The following is a 15,541-nucleotide window of genomic DNA, read 5'->3' on the forward strand; positions in this document are numbered from 1 at the left end:
AATTTATAAGTGCATTCCTGGTTCAGAATACAAATATAGTTTATGGCACATAGATAATATATGGAACCTCAAATCAGACAAAATGACTTTGTATCTTAAGATATGCATGCAATTCAATCAGTTGATTAAACATTATCCAGAACAGCTGGCAGCTGACAGGAATGACTTCTTTTAGAATTACTTGGATTCTCTAGATTCAAATATATATAAAAAACAAAAAGAAAAAAATCCCTAATTACAGCTTAACACATACAATAATAATTTCTCCATTGTGTTTTCCACCAAGTAAAAAGGATTTATCTGAATGGTATACTGTTGATCTGGTCCTCCACTCCAACATGTTTTGGGTTGTCCTTGTTTTTTCCTACCTGACATCTAACATCCAGATCTCTTCTGCTACAAATTGTCCAAAGCAAAAGCAAAAGAAAAAAAAAGGAAGAGCATGTGCTCTTTTAAAAACTATAATGCAATACCCTCAACAATAAAGGTTTTTTAAAAGGTAAAAGTTATAAGGGCAAAGCCATATACTGGCAAGAATCTGCTTTGGAGTTATGTAACATAGCTTATCGGGAGGCTAACACTATGATCAAATGAGAGAATATAAATAAAAATATTTTCAAACTGAAGTATCACTTACAGTAGTGAACGCCATTGTTATTTTGAGGTGCAGTAGGGGCAGATAAACTATGTAATGCAAGCACATAACTTATCTCCTTGTTTCTTTTTTTTTTTTTTTAAATCTTTATTGTTCAGATTATTACATTTGTTCCTCTTTTTTCCCCCCATAACTCCCCTCCTTCCAGCTCCCACCCCACCCTCCACCCTCACTCCCCACCCACTGAGTTCATCCATAGGTGCATGATTTTTGTCCAGTCACTTCCCGCATCTCCCACACCCCTTTTCCCCCAAGAATAGTCAGTCCATTCCCTTTCTATGTCCCTGTTTCATTATAGTCACCAGTTCATTCTGTACATCAGGTTATTTATTCACTTGATTCTTAGATTCATTTGTTGATAGATGCATATTTGTTGTTCATAATTTGTATCTTTACCTTTTTCTTCTTCTTCCTCTTCTTAAAGGATACCTTTCAGCATTTCATATAATACTGGTTTGGCGGTGATGAACTCCTTTAGTTTTTCCTTATCTGTGAAGCTCTTTATCTGACCTTCAATTCTGAATGATAGCTTTGCTGGATAAAGTAATCTTGGTTGTAGGTTCTTGGTATTCAGCACTTTGAATATTTCTTGCCATTCCCTTCTGGCCTGCAAAGTTTCTGTTGAGAAATCAGCTGACAGTCGTATGGGTATTCCCTTGTAGGTAATTGAGCCTCTTTCTCTTGCTGCTTTTAAGATTTTCTCTTTGTCTTTTGCTCTTGGCATTTTAATGATGATGTGTCTTGGTGTGGTCCTCTTTGGATTCCTTTTGTTTGGGGTTCTCTGCGCTTCTTGGACCTGTAAGTCCATTTCTTTCTCCAGGTGGGGGAAGTTTTCTGCCATTATTTCTTGAAATAGGTTTTCAATATCTTGCTGTCTCTCATCTTCTGGCACTCCAATGACTCTGATATTAGTCCGCTTAAAGCTGTCCCAGAGGCTCCTTACACTATCTTCACACTTTCGGATTCTTTTTTCATTTTGCTTTTCCAATTGGGTGTTTTTTGTCGAATCTTTGGTTTGATTCTTGTGCTCCTCTGGTCTGCTATTGGGTATAATATTCTTTATTTCAGTCCGTGTATGCTTACTTTCTAATTTCTTTATCGTAGCATCGAGGGTCTCATTAGTTTTCGTGAGGCTCTGCACAAATTTATGGCAAGCCCTCAAAATTGCGATTCTTAGCTCCATATCCTCCATTTCTGTCATGTTTTTTTGTCTCCGCATCTTTTATGCTTTCTTGGTGCACCCCCTTGTGGTCTCTGTGCGCAGTCTTGTTCTAGCCAAGCCTTAATTGTTGTAGTTAACACTAGAGGGATTTGACCACCAGGCCGACTGGCTGTGGAAATCAGCTGTGGGAAAACTTCAGTCCTCAGGGGAGGCGCTAGTCCAGCCCTTGCCTGAGGCGATCGGCAAATGGCTGTGCACAGGGTTTGGGCGGGGCGGGCTCAACAGGGCGGAGGGAGGGAGCAGCTATGGCCGCTCTCAGTCCGTCCCCAGGGGCTCTGCCTCTCTGTCCCAGCAATCGCTGCAAACCTCGGAGGGGCCGTAGCCAGACAGTCCCGCTTCTCCCGTTTGAGTCTGGGTCCCTAGAGACTCGCCCGGATCTGTAGCCCAGAGTCTGAGACTCGCTCCTGATTGAAAACGACAATCGCGCCCTCAGCCGCTAGCCCGCTTTGCGCGCGCACCCTCACCACCGCACCGCCGTACCTTTAAATTTTCCACACTGCGCCTCCGCTGAGCGTCGGAATGCTGTTGTTTTTGCTTCTAGTTGAAGAGACTCTCCTCAGCCAGCCTTCCCGTGGTTCTGGTTGATGTCCGCTCCGACTTTTAGTTGTATTTTTGAAGTGGTTGTCCACGGCGGCAGTCTCCGGTGTTTACCTATGCCGCCATCTTCGATTCCTCCTTCAAGTCCTTATATCTATCTCCTTGTTTCTATCAGATACCTACATTGTTCTTCCTATGGGAAGCTTCCACTTATTCTCTACTTCAAAGTTGACCACAAATCTTATTTCTTCCAGGTTTTCTAGACCTCCCGGTACTTGGTGATTGTCCTTTCTCAGAATTTATACAACATAATTTTCTGTTACCTCCTTGTTATACATGCTTTTAGATTATCTTTCTGTTATGAGCTGATCTGTGTCCCCCTAAATTAAATATATAGAAGTCTTAATGCCTAGTAGTTCAGAATGTGACTATATTTGGAGATAGGGCCTTTAAATGGTGATTAAGCTAAAATGAGGTCTTTAGGTTGAATTCTAATCCAATCTGACTGGTATCCTTATAAGAAGAGGAAATTTGGACACACAAAAAGATACCAGGATGCACATGCACAGAGGAAAGATAATGTTGAGGACAAAGTGAGAAGGCAGCCAAGGAAAAAGGCCTCAGAAAAAAACACAAACCTTGATCTTGGACTTCTAACCTCCAAAACTATTGATTAAGGCACCCAAACTCTGGTCCCTTGTCATGGCAGCCCCAGTAAATGAATACACTTTCTTTAGCATTAGATTGTAATTTACTTGGAGGGACCACCAGTGCCTTCTTGCTTTTTCATTTTAATTTATTACTAGAGGTCTGGTGCACAAAATTGTGCACTTGGCGGGGTCCCTCAGCCTGGCCTGTGCCCTCTCACAGTCCAAGAGCCCTCAGGGGATGTCCAACTGATCACAGTCAGACATCCTTAGTGCTGCAGAGGAGGTGGGAGAAGCTTCTGCCACTGCTGCTGTGCTTGCCAGCCGTGAGCCTGGCTTCTGGCTGAGCAGTGCTCCCCTGTGGGAGCACACTGACTCCAGGAGGCAGCTCCTGCATTGAGTATCTGCCCCTGGTGGTCAGTGTGTGTCAGTGACCAGTCGTTCCACTGTTTGGTCGATTTGCCTATTAGCCTTTTATTATATAGGATTTTTTGTTGTTGTTAATCCTCAAGGGAAGATATTTTTCCATTGATTTTTAGAGAGAATGGAAGGGAGGGGAGAAGACAGAGAGAGATAAACATCACTGTGAGAGAGACACATTGATTGATTGCCTCCTGCATATGTCCCAACCAGGGTCAGGGATCAAATCTGCAACTGAGATACATGCCCTTGACCAGAAACAAACCCAGGACCCTTAAGTCAGCAGGCCAATGCTCTATCTATGGAGCCAAACCAGCTCCATAGCTCCATATCTTTGGTCTCAGTTAATATTATGTCTTAAATAAATAGTTTTAGTATGAGTAAATCTAGTGACTGGAGAATGAAGCACTTGATTCTGATAAATATGTCCCGTACTTGTGGTTTCTTGATTCAGATATTTTGGAAAAAAATTCTACCTCTCAGATATCCGAGGAACTTAAATGATAACAGTAGTCTTAGACAATTCCATTTGGATTCTTTAGTTGACCCTGAGAGCAACTTTTGGATATGATTAAACAGGTATGAAATACACCACTTTATAGAATCTTGAGAATCTATGTCTCAGGATTGAGTGACCTGTTCAAGTCAGATAATGAGGAAATAGCTTAGGACCTGATCCAGGTCCTCCTATTGCAAATTTAGTCTTGCCTTCCCTCCTGTCATTCACCTGCTAGGGACAACTGTGTGTTAAGGGAAAAACACCAGCACCAAGTGTTAGGAAACTTAGAGCTTAGAAATAATTCTTCCCCTTGCATTTAAATTTATTTATTCATTTATTCAACTAAATGTCGCTAATAGCCTAGAATATAAAATATACCAGACAAATAATACTTAACTTTGAAACTTAGTTTTTTTGTCTGCTAAATGAAAAGTGCTATCTTATTTGCGTACCTCCCAGGGATTTTTTGAAGATAAATATAAGAAATAAACTGTACCAAGCATAGGAAATTCAGAAGAAGGGGTGATTCATTTTCACAGTGAGGTGCTTTGTGATTGCAGAAACATTGGCTGTCCTGGTACAGCCGGAGTATCTTGTGGAGGCTCCTTAATTTATAGAGTTACCTTTCTGGAGGCCATAAGCATGGGAATGTGGTGACATATTTCCTTTAGGACACATTAACCAAGGAGAGGAAGTTTATTGTGTTGGACACTAGACCTCTGAACACACACACACACACACACACACACACAAACACACACACACACACACAAAATCTGTATTTCCTAGATGATAAATATAGAGAAGATAGGATCAATTAAATTTTCTCTAAGTTCTTTATATCTCATTGATCTTTGGGGCCCCAAACTAGTTTATGCTAAAATGAAAGGTCCCAGATCTGAGTTAATACAAAATATAATTGGCAAATTAATATCCAGCACATTCCTCAGAAGGAGTATATAGAATGAGGTCTACTGGGTGTGGGGAAAAAATAACTTCTATTAATATATCTCATCATTAAAATTTTTGGCTTATAAAATGTATATTGTATATGATTATAACAAGTAAATAAATATTTAGCTATTGGGGATGCATATTTAAAATGTGGTTATTGTTAGGAATTTGTAGTCCTCAGAATAAAGAGTTAAATGGCAGTGCGGAGAAAACACTAGGCTGGAAACGTGGTTCTGAATCTTCTATTTTCTAGCTTCACCCTTTATTACCTGTATAATCTTTTAGTCACTTAACCTTTTTGACTCAGTCTTCTTCTTAATAAGATGGACACAATATTTATCCTCTCTCTCCCATGAGATTGAGCTTACATAAAATAATCTTATTTTCTACCCAACAGAAGAAAAAAAACATGAGTAAAGTATTATAATTGTCCTATTTTATTATCAATTATGGTTGTTGATCTCTTACTGTGCCTAAGTATGCATGTTTAGGAAAAAGCAGTATATCTAGGGTTTGGTACTATTTGTAGGTTCAGACAATCCTTGGGGTTCTTGGAACATATACAGTGAATAATAGGGGACTATTGTACTACCATGATTTTTTGACATGAGATTTTTTTAGCCTGCATTTTGTTTCTTGGATACATTGAAGGAAACAAGTAACAGACTGTAGGGGAGAGCACAGCAAAGGGCAAAAAACAGGGGGAGCAAAGGGAGACACTGACAATTGCCTGAAACCATGTTGAGCTGGGACCCATTTTTCTCCTTTCACACTGTGTGCTATTTTTAGTGTACCTATGTGTTGACTTTGTTACAATACGGACTGGATTCCTGCTTAATTAACAATTGTTTGGAAATGTTACATTGGCTTACAACAATCCCACCAGAGGAAAATCAATTCTACATGGCATGAAGGGGAAGATACAGGTCATATTCCAAAATGTGACCCTAATAGACACTGCTCAGATTCATAACTATCCACTAGATAGTTTTAGTGGAGGGATTATTATTCTGTCCTAATCACATGTCTTTAGGTCATAGCTCTCGGATCAAATAACAACAGCAATTTCCCCCTAGTTTTAAATGTGATTGTATATATTTTTTCTAAATTCTTTATCAACACTCATTGTTCAATCAGTTTTCTCCAAACATAGTTTTTGTAAACTGCTTTTGCATCTCAGTTGTTCCTCTGTCATTGAAAATTGTACTTTTTTAAGCTTTTGTTTTGTGTTTTAAAATTTCATTAACTGACATCTCAAAACTCAGTTTATTGCCTGTTATTGTCGTTGTCAATACTTGAATCAGCATAGAGCAAATATGACAGAGGGGTAAACTAATCACATACAGTTCCTGTTTGGCTTCAGAGATTATTCAGGGAAAAGGGGTTAGGTGCATGTCTAACTTCTGAGAGTCAGGAGTTCAAAGGGTTAGAAAATACTGAAAGGTCGTGGTGTTTTCTGATTTTCCTTTCCTGGATAAATTGGGGCCTTGGGGGATAGGTTTGGATTGGGCTGCCCAAACCCTGACTTTAGGTCAGATATAAAGAGGTGTTGCCACCTGCATGTGGTGCAAATACTGTGGTGTTTGGAATGGGGAGCTGGATATAGGGGTGGTGTGTAGGGAAGAACAGAAGGCAAATTTAGCAAGAGCTTGAGAGAGGCTTATCTAAACATCTTAAACATAGTTTTAATGTTCTCCCCTTCACTCAGAAAGTCAACTGTGATAAATAGTTTGCAGCAGTGAGCCTTAAGCCGAGTCAGAACAAACATGACTTCAGGAGCTCTGGAATATCCCTTCCTTTCCCTAAAACCCAATTGTTGGTTGTTGATGCCAGAGATGCCACTGTTAAGGGGGCTGGTTCATATTTGATAGCCATCCACTGATGGTGGGATTAGCCTGGCTGAGGAACATAGATGAGCTGGAGGAAACTGTCCCAACAGTAGACAAAAATGGAAAGGTCCTGAGTGACATAGCAGTATCCAGGTTATGTTACCACAGGATGGATGCACTAGAAGAGGAGGTCACAGAGACATGCAGGAGGACCCTATGGGCCAGCACCTGTCCTGAGGATGTTGACCACAGCTGGTGGGCTCTATGAGCTTCTTTTATTATGCCCTTTGATAAATACGTTGCACTTTAAGGGCCTGGAGAATCCAAATTGTAGAATATGCTGTTAAAACAAAACCTCCCAAAAGGGGTCGCTATTAAGCTATAATTTGGTGTGACAGCATTTCTCAGATGCTGAGAACAGGTTTGAAGGAGAGGATAGCTGAGGAACCAGAAGACACTGAGGGCTTCACCTAGGCTTCCCGGGGGACCCCTGAGGGAGGTAAGGGAGTGTGAATGGAAGGATTAAGGGGTTCAAGGGGTCCTATATATGTTTCACAATTTTTCTTAAAGCAAGTCCTTGTTTTCAAGGCAAGGCTGGAGTTCTTGCCTGGTGCAGTGGAGTGGCTTTAAAAATAACTGTGTTCAAGTTCCCTTTTATTCATCATAAAATGCAGCATTTTCCCTGATGAGGATAATGAAATAAATCCTGTCTACTGTATAGGATATTAGAAATGTTCAAATGAGATTACCCAATTCAGTAGTTTATTAAGTAGTATAGAAATATGAAAGGATTACCATTTCTATGAACAACCAGTCATTCATTTGTTCAACTAATACCCACTGAATTATCTCCTATATGTGAACAACAAATAAAATAATTCCTGCCTTCCAACGAAGCTAATCATATGAATATCATTATTATGTAAACATCCTCTAAATTTCTTCTCATTTAAACACAGAACAACTCCATTCATAATAAGCTCTTTTTTTTTTTTAGTTATTGTTTTTTGTTTTTTTGTTAATCCTCACCCGAGGATATTTTTCCATTGATTTTTAGGGAGAGTAGAAGAGAGAGGGAAAGACAGAAACATCGAATGTGATGAGAGAAACACATCAATTGGTTGCCTCCTGCATGCTCCAGATCAGGGCCTGTGCCCGGGTCGGAGAGGAGCCTGCAACTAAGGTACGTGCCCTTGACTGGAATAGCACGTACCCTTTGGTCCACAGGCCAACACTTTGGTCCACAGGTCGACCCTTTGGTCCACAGGCCGACACTCTATCCACTGAGCTAAACCAGCTAGGCCCATAATAAGCTCATTTAAATTTAAAAATTTAAATCTATGGCAAAATTTCAGTAACCATTAATGAGTTATATTGTACTTTATAACTTAGATTATGGCCAAAACAAATCTTATTAATATTATATCATAGAAATGCACACTTGGTGGTTAAGATGCCATAAATAACTGATTGAACACTAGGAGCTGCCAACATTGTTAACCTGGGCCCTTGGTCAGCGCCAGGGAAAGTGCAAAGATAATTGCAAAAACTGAAAACTAGCACTTTGATTCGAAGGCTGCTTCTGAGGGTAACTGGAGTCTTGAATGAAGGGCAGTCTTGGACTATTTATTTGAACAATGACACCCCCATGGGCCACACTTTTGAAAATCATTCTTAGCCAAGATTGCAATGTGATGTATGGAAATCGCCCCTCGTGCTATCTTATCTTTGGCTCGTGGAACCAAGGGATGCATGGAAAGTGAGCTGTCCCCTTGTTGCCTGTCAGATCAGTGTATGTATTTATTCCAGCCTTTTTTTCTATTTTCAGCCGTGAGAGGTAAGAGGAACGCAGGCTGGAAGAGCAAACACATCTGACGAGGAGAAAAATATCCCTGTTTACCTGAAGCCATGTTCATTACAACCTTAAAGTTTCCCTCAGTAAGAGCCTTCTTATCCTTACCCAGTGACCAGCTGACACCTAGTAGGCAATGGGGAGTGGTCTTTTCATCCCCTTTAAATACTGACCTATTCACTTGGTAAATGAGGTGAGCTATAAAGTGTAAACTTCTAGGCCAACTTTCTCTGAGAATTAAAACGATTCCTTTGGTTAAGAGCTTAGGTTGCAAGTTCATCATCAAGGAAGCACTTCCTATGCTACGATTATATTCTAGAATGAACAGGCGGCAACACCATTATGTGGAAAGAGCACTGACTTCAAAAGCAGACACATTTTCAGTTTAATCTCTTCAACCCCCTCATCCCAATGCATCTACTAATAATTTTGTGGTATTTGTAAAGGCACTTGACTTTTCTAAAATTTTAGTTCCTTCATCTGTGAAGTGGAAATAATAATGCCACACGATTGACAAAGTAGGGAAGTGCCTTGCAAATAAAACCCTGCACACCCTACCATAATCCATCCTTCACACTTTAACCGGGGGTATTTCCCAAGTCTAGTGAATGGTCCCGCACTGTTCTCATGATTAAGTACAAATTAATTAATGAACCAACATGGCCTGCATGGTTTGAGCAATACTTCTCCGGCTTTACCAATCACTTCTCTTCCCAACACTCTGGATCCCCAAGCATGCTTTGCCTTGAGGTGTTCTTAGGTCTAACTTCATGCCAGTCTCTGTCCCAATGCTTTCTGTTTAAAAAATTGATTTTACAGAGAGAGGAAGGGAGAGGGAGAGAGAGAGAAGCATAGATGTGAGAGAGAAACATCTATTGGTAGCTTCTGATACATGCCGAACCCGCACCTGGGTATGTGCCCTGACCGGAAATCGAATCAGCTACTCTTTGGTACATGGCATGATGCTCACCCAATGGCGCAACACCGACCAGGGTGAATTTCTTCTTTATTCTACTGCATTTGTACTCATCCTAATGACTTGACCAGTTTTTCTTAGAATTCTTCTTTGACATTTCTAAGTCTGGGTTAGGTGTTCCTCCCAAAGGTCTTCTTTCATCTCCCAGCACTTCCTGTACTGGTTTAACTGCCTGCTCACTTGCCTGTCTTCACCTAATAACTATAATTCCTATGACACTGATTCTGTAAAGTTGGGCATGGTAGCCAACAGCAGTTGGTGTGTGGTGAGAACACACCTCCTGGTTGTCTCTCAGCTGTGTCCGCACATGGTGGGAGTGGTGAGGGAGCTCTCTGCAGTTTACTTAATAAGGGCACTAATCCCTTCCATGAGGCCCCCATTGTCATGACCTAATCATCTCCCAAAGATCCCACCTCTACAGCCATCACAGACTTCCAGGCCACACCAAATCAATTTCTGGGTGTTAATATCAAATCAGAATTTCTGGGTGTTAAGTTTATAAATCTGCATTGTGAGAAAGATGCCAACTGATTTATATGCATGCTAAGATTTGACAGTGACAGGTACAATCAGTATTCAAATGAGTATTTGATAATTAATTCAAGCTGAACCAGATTTCTGTTTTTAAAATGCATCCCCATCTCTGGCTCAGCCATTGGCAAAAGCAGAATGCTGTGCTGGCTCCCTAAGGTTATTTTAATCAATTATGTAATACTTCCCCGGTGGATGAGCAGTTTCCTCCAGACACCACTGCCGTGTGCCATGCGAGCCTGCACTGCGTGTGTTAGACTGTAACATCTGCAGATCTAATGCAGCAGTTAACGATTTAAGGACTCTGCCTTCTCATTCACACGGTGCATCACAACTCCAAAGGCACATGTGCTTGTTCTTGTACACTTAGGACACCTGTATGGTGGGAGACAGGCCAGGGCACCATAGGGCAGGTCCAAGGGTAGATATCAGTTCTCCACATTACAAACCAGAGCTTCTTTATGAAAACTTATTACAACTATTAGGTAGTATTCCTTGCCAAGGCTACTTCCCTCTGTATTACATCAGATCACTTTTTTAGGGTCATATATCCGGCAGTGAATCTTAATAAGACATACGTTGTGCTGCTTCCATATAAACGTTATGTAAAGAATAGCTCATTAGTTGGTTAGTAATGACCTGTCTTAGGAAAAATACACAAAGCACCCATAATGGGGAAAAAGTTAGCACTTATGAAGTCTGTCTGAATGTAATGGAAATCAGAAGGGGAAAAATCTAAGATAAGCCTACTTTCTACAAAAGATGTTTTCAAAGATATTGCCAGCTTTGCAGCATGCCCAACTTAATTACTGGGTTTGCATTCCAGAGTATATTTACTACTGTGGCACGTTTGAAAATCATATGCAGTAAAATCTCAAGTAGAATATATAATTCTGTACTACATTTCAGAGAGGAGGTGTCAGTGTAATATACAAGTATATATCAATAATGGAATTTTTAAAAATAAAAAACAAAATATGCATTAGGGTCAGTACTCATTCACACCTTCTGCAGATATTAGAATCAATGCTATATCCAATCAATGAACACTTAGTGTGTGAACATTTACCATGCTAAGCACCAAACATAAATGATAAGTAGAACACCATCATGCCCCTAAGCAGTTCAGTCTGGTTGGGGAAACAGCCAGCAAACAAGGTATGAGGTGGGAAGGATAGAAATGGAGAGTATGTGTAGAGAGTCAAGAGGAGGAGATATGAACTCCAGGGCTCTGCAACATCATCTCCAGTTTGTTCTTGCTTAGGTAAGAAATAGAGCTCCTACATTCAGGGTGATTTTTCTAACAATTGTGTGCGCTGCTTCATTGTTTAAAAAGCCCATTTGTAACCCAGAGTCAGGGAAAACCTTATATCCCAAATGGAGAGCTTTTATCTTAGCCTGTGCTGCCTTAGGCACAAGATATTTGAGTAATGGAACCATCCCCCCAGGGAGCATTTACCTGAAATATATTTCTTTCCCCTTTCTAAAACCAGAAATGTGTATAAAAGCAATCTTCCCCATAGTAGGCAAAGTGAGTCCCCATCAATATCTCACAAGGCAATATTTGCAGTCCTTAAGTTTATAAATTTCTGCAGTAGCTAATATGAGCTTCATTTAGTTGTAGCCGAGGAAAAGCCCACAAGCCTAGATGGCTGAACTTTGAACAGCTGCAGTTTGAGAGACTGAGTGCTGAAAAGAAGTAAATCAGACTTGCTATTAAAACTCAGCAGCCAGGCCTGGGATGTGAGGAGAGAAGTAGCACAAAAGCAAAGTGGAGAGAAAAGATGATCTAGGTTGGGACTTGAGTAGCTACATCAGGTTCACAACTCCTGGCCATACCAGGTAATCATTAGACGATAGTAAGAACCACACCATGCTAAAATAATTTATCCTATCTAATAATAGACAAACATGGTAATTAACCATACCTCCGACACGCTTCCCATTGGCTAATCAGGGCGATATGCAAATTAACTGCCAACCAAGACAGCGGCCGGCAGCCACGCAACTGAAGCAAGCAGGAGGCTTGCTTGTTGCAGTGATGGAGGAAGCCAACGTTCCCCGCCTGCCGCTGCTGGCCTCTGAGCTGCACTCTAAGCAACTATGTTGCAATTATAGAAGCTAAACAATCCCCAGAAACCTGCTTTCAGCCAGCCGGGCCTCAGAGCTGGAGTTGCAACAGTGTTTCAATTATAGAAGCTAAACAAAGCCCAGATACCTGCTTTCAGCAGCCGAGGTCTCAGAGCTGGAGCCGAGCCTCAGAGCTAAAGCCGGCTCTCAGCTCCAGTGACAGCCATAGAAGGTAAATAAATCCCAGAAAAAAAAAGAAAAGAAAAAAAGGAGAGGTTGGGAGCTTCAGTCACCCGCCAGCCTGAAAATGGCCCTCAGCCCCTCACCCAGACTGGCCAGGCACCCCAGTGGGGACCCCTACCCTGAAGGCAGTGTGACCAGCTGCAAACAGCCATCATCCCTCATCCAGGCTGGCCAGGCACCCAAGTGGGACCCCCACCCTGATCCGGGACACCCTTCAGGGCAAACCAGCCGGCCCCCACCCATGCACCAGGCCTCTATCCTATACAGTAAAAGGGTAATAGGCAAACTGACCCTAACAGCAGAAGGACTGGGAATGACTGGTCACTATGACACACACTGACCACCAGGAGGCAGATACTCAATGTAGGAGCTGCCCTCTGGTGGTCAGGGCGCTCTCACATGGGAGGAGCTCTGCTCAGCCACAAGCCAGGCTGATGGCTGCCAGTACAGCGGTGGTGGTGGGAGCCTCTCCTACCTCCTCAGCAGCGCTAAGGATGTCTGACTGCAGTTTAGGCCTGCTCCCCGCTGGCAAGTGGACATCCCCCAAGGGCTGCCGGGCTGCCAGAGGGATGCCTGATTGCCATCTTAGGCCCAATCCCTTGGGGAGCGGGCCTAAGCCAGTAGGTGGTCATCCTCTGAGGGGTCCCAGATTGCGAGAGGGCACAGGTCTGGCTGAGGGACCCCCCTCCCCGCCGAGTGCACAAATTTTTGTGCACCGGGCCTCTAGTATATATATAAAAGCCCAAGCGACCGTTATAACCGAATGACCGGAACGAACAGAACGACTGGTAGACCAGTCACTATGACATGCACTGACCACCGGGGAGCAGATGCTCAGTGAAGGAGCTGTCCCCTGGTGGTCAGTGTGCTCCCATAGCTAACCTCTTGTGGTCCCTCACCCTTAGCCTCCCCAGTTAAGGCTCTGGGCACTGGAGAATCTAGGTCTGGGAAGCCTGTAGGAGGAGAGCAACCCTGATGCTGGTCAAGACAGAGTAGCAGCTTGGAGGGGGCAGAAGGGGCAAGGCAGCAGCCTAATTGCAGCTGTATTTCCACCTCAGAGCATAGCTGGTTTCAGGCCGTTTGGGGGTGCTCTGTCAGTGGTCTTTGCTTGCTTCTTCCTCAGCACATCTACACAACTAGATTGGAACCAGCCAGCCAACCACCTGCGGTCCCTCCTTCCCCAACTCTCTCCCCCACAAGGATTCATGCACTGGGCCACTAGTTTTTAATAAAATAGACACTATTTCCCCAGAGAATAAACTCTTTTCTCAAGGGTTCTTGTGTATACAAATATACATTTTTATGGATGAGGCAGAGACACTTACTGACCAAAACCCCTGGATAAATAATTTACTTATGACCTGCCGCCACTGTGCTCTATTAGGTATCTCCCTGCTCATGTTTATGATTGGTGAATGGTTTAGGTCTTGATGTGGAGTTAGTCCTGCTTCTTGCCAGTATGAAATCAAATGAAGAAACCCCTGGGGTATTGTTAAGGCAAACTACCTGAGCTCGGGTGTAAGCAAATGGGTCAGAACCTTTGCTCAAAGTGGACTAAATACATCACTATTACCACATTTCTGAGGTGATGTGTAAGACAAGAATCATGATTCCCATTTCATAGATTAAGAAACCAGATTTCTGAAAGGTTAAGTTGCTAGTCCAATAATTTATAAATCTAAGAAACCTCATTCCCTTTTAGACAGGAGAAAGCAGGCTTGGGGAGATTAAGTGACTTGCCCAAGTGCAGTTTTAAAACTAATATATAGAGGAGGCAGTACCTTAATTCAGATCCATCAACCCGATGACCAGCAAGCACTCTTTATTCTTCAAGCTTTATCATAATGATGTCGGTTAGGGTTGTGCTGTTTAACTTTTGCTAAATTCCATAGTTTCTCCCATTCAACATTTAGGAAGTCTTGATTTCAAAGCATTAACCATACACATTAGTACAGGACTCTATTGGGGGGGGGGCTCGATTTGCCCAATTTCAGCCTCCAGTGAATATTCATGATTGCATTTTGAAAAGTCAGTAATCTCTGCAAGGTAAGGGCTGATAAAGGAATTGCTGACACATTAAGTCCTTAACTCCGGCAGCCCTGGGAGCAAAGGAAGGCAGATTACCCCACAGACAGGCTGCAGATGTCAAGTTAGCTACATTTTAAAAAGATGTAAAGTCAGCTAGAGCCTGTTTTGGCACTTTCTTAATTTATTTTTTACAAAGTAATTATGATAATATTAATCTCTTAGCTTTAGGAGTCTCTTTGGCAGTTTTAGTTACCCTCTAGAAAAAGTCTTGGGAATTTCTCTTTCATACATTTCTGGGAAATACACATGGAGTACTTTTTGTGGAATTGAAAACACTTGCAATTACGAAAAAAAATAAAAGAGGTTTTATAACCTCAGAATAACATTCTCTTTCCTCAAACCTCCTCACTCTCCATAATGGCAAAGGCAATGTGTTTATTTTTAGGGTTAGGTACTTAAGACCCTCTGACAAATAGAGATGTATGATTCTGGAGCAAAAGAACAAGGAATCTGGAGGAAAAAACGCATTCAGTGAAATATTGGAAATGAATTATGGCATCTTTTTGAATGTATGTTTGTTTACAATTCTGCATATTAATTGTTACACAATTTACCAGGCGACTGGAAAATACACACACATGTACTTGGAGATACAGGAAAAACCCATTTATTTCCAGATGTACTAGTACCATGACTCAGGGGAACCTGTTTCCAAATCCTGAGCAAGCCAATATGGGGGAAGCTTTCTCTTTATACCCTTTGGTTTCTTTGTCCCCCCAATAAGGATCAGACTTCTGGACCTTTCACGGGCTTTGCAGAAAGCCCTGTGTGTTGGGATGAGGGCTGTGAGACCACATCTAAAGGCCTGGCCTGGTGCCAGCACTGATAACCCCCTCCAGGGGTTGTGTATTGTTCATGGTGTATGGCTTCTGTAAAATGTATTTAGGTAAATAGGTCTTGCTAGACCAGATAATTAAGGAAGGGGCAGTGACTAGACTATAGGCTAATAGGAATGTTCATTAGGCATACTAATTAACTAAATACAGAGTCAGGCTGCTGGTCTCCCCCCCAAACATGT

The sequence above is a fragment of the Myotis yumanensis genome, unplaced genomic scaffold (genome assembly GCF_028538775.1).
Source record: "Myotis yumanensis isolate MYYU_CA2020_CCGP unplaced genomic scaffold, mMyoYum1.0.hap1 SCAF_10, whole genome shotgun sequence".
Classification (NCBI taxonomy): Eukaryota; Metazoa; Chordata; class Mammalia; order Chiroptera; family Vespertilionidae; genus Myotis; species Myotis yumanensis.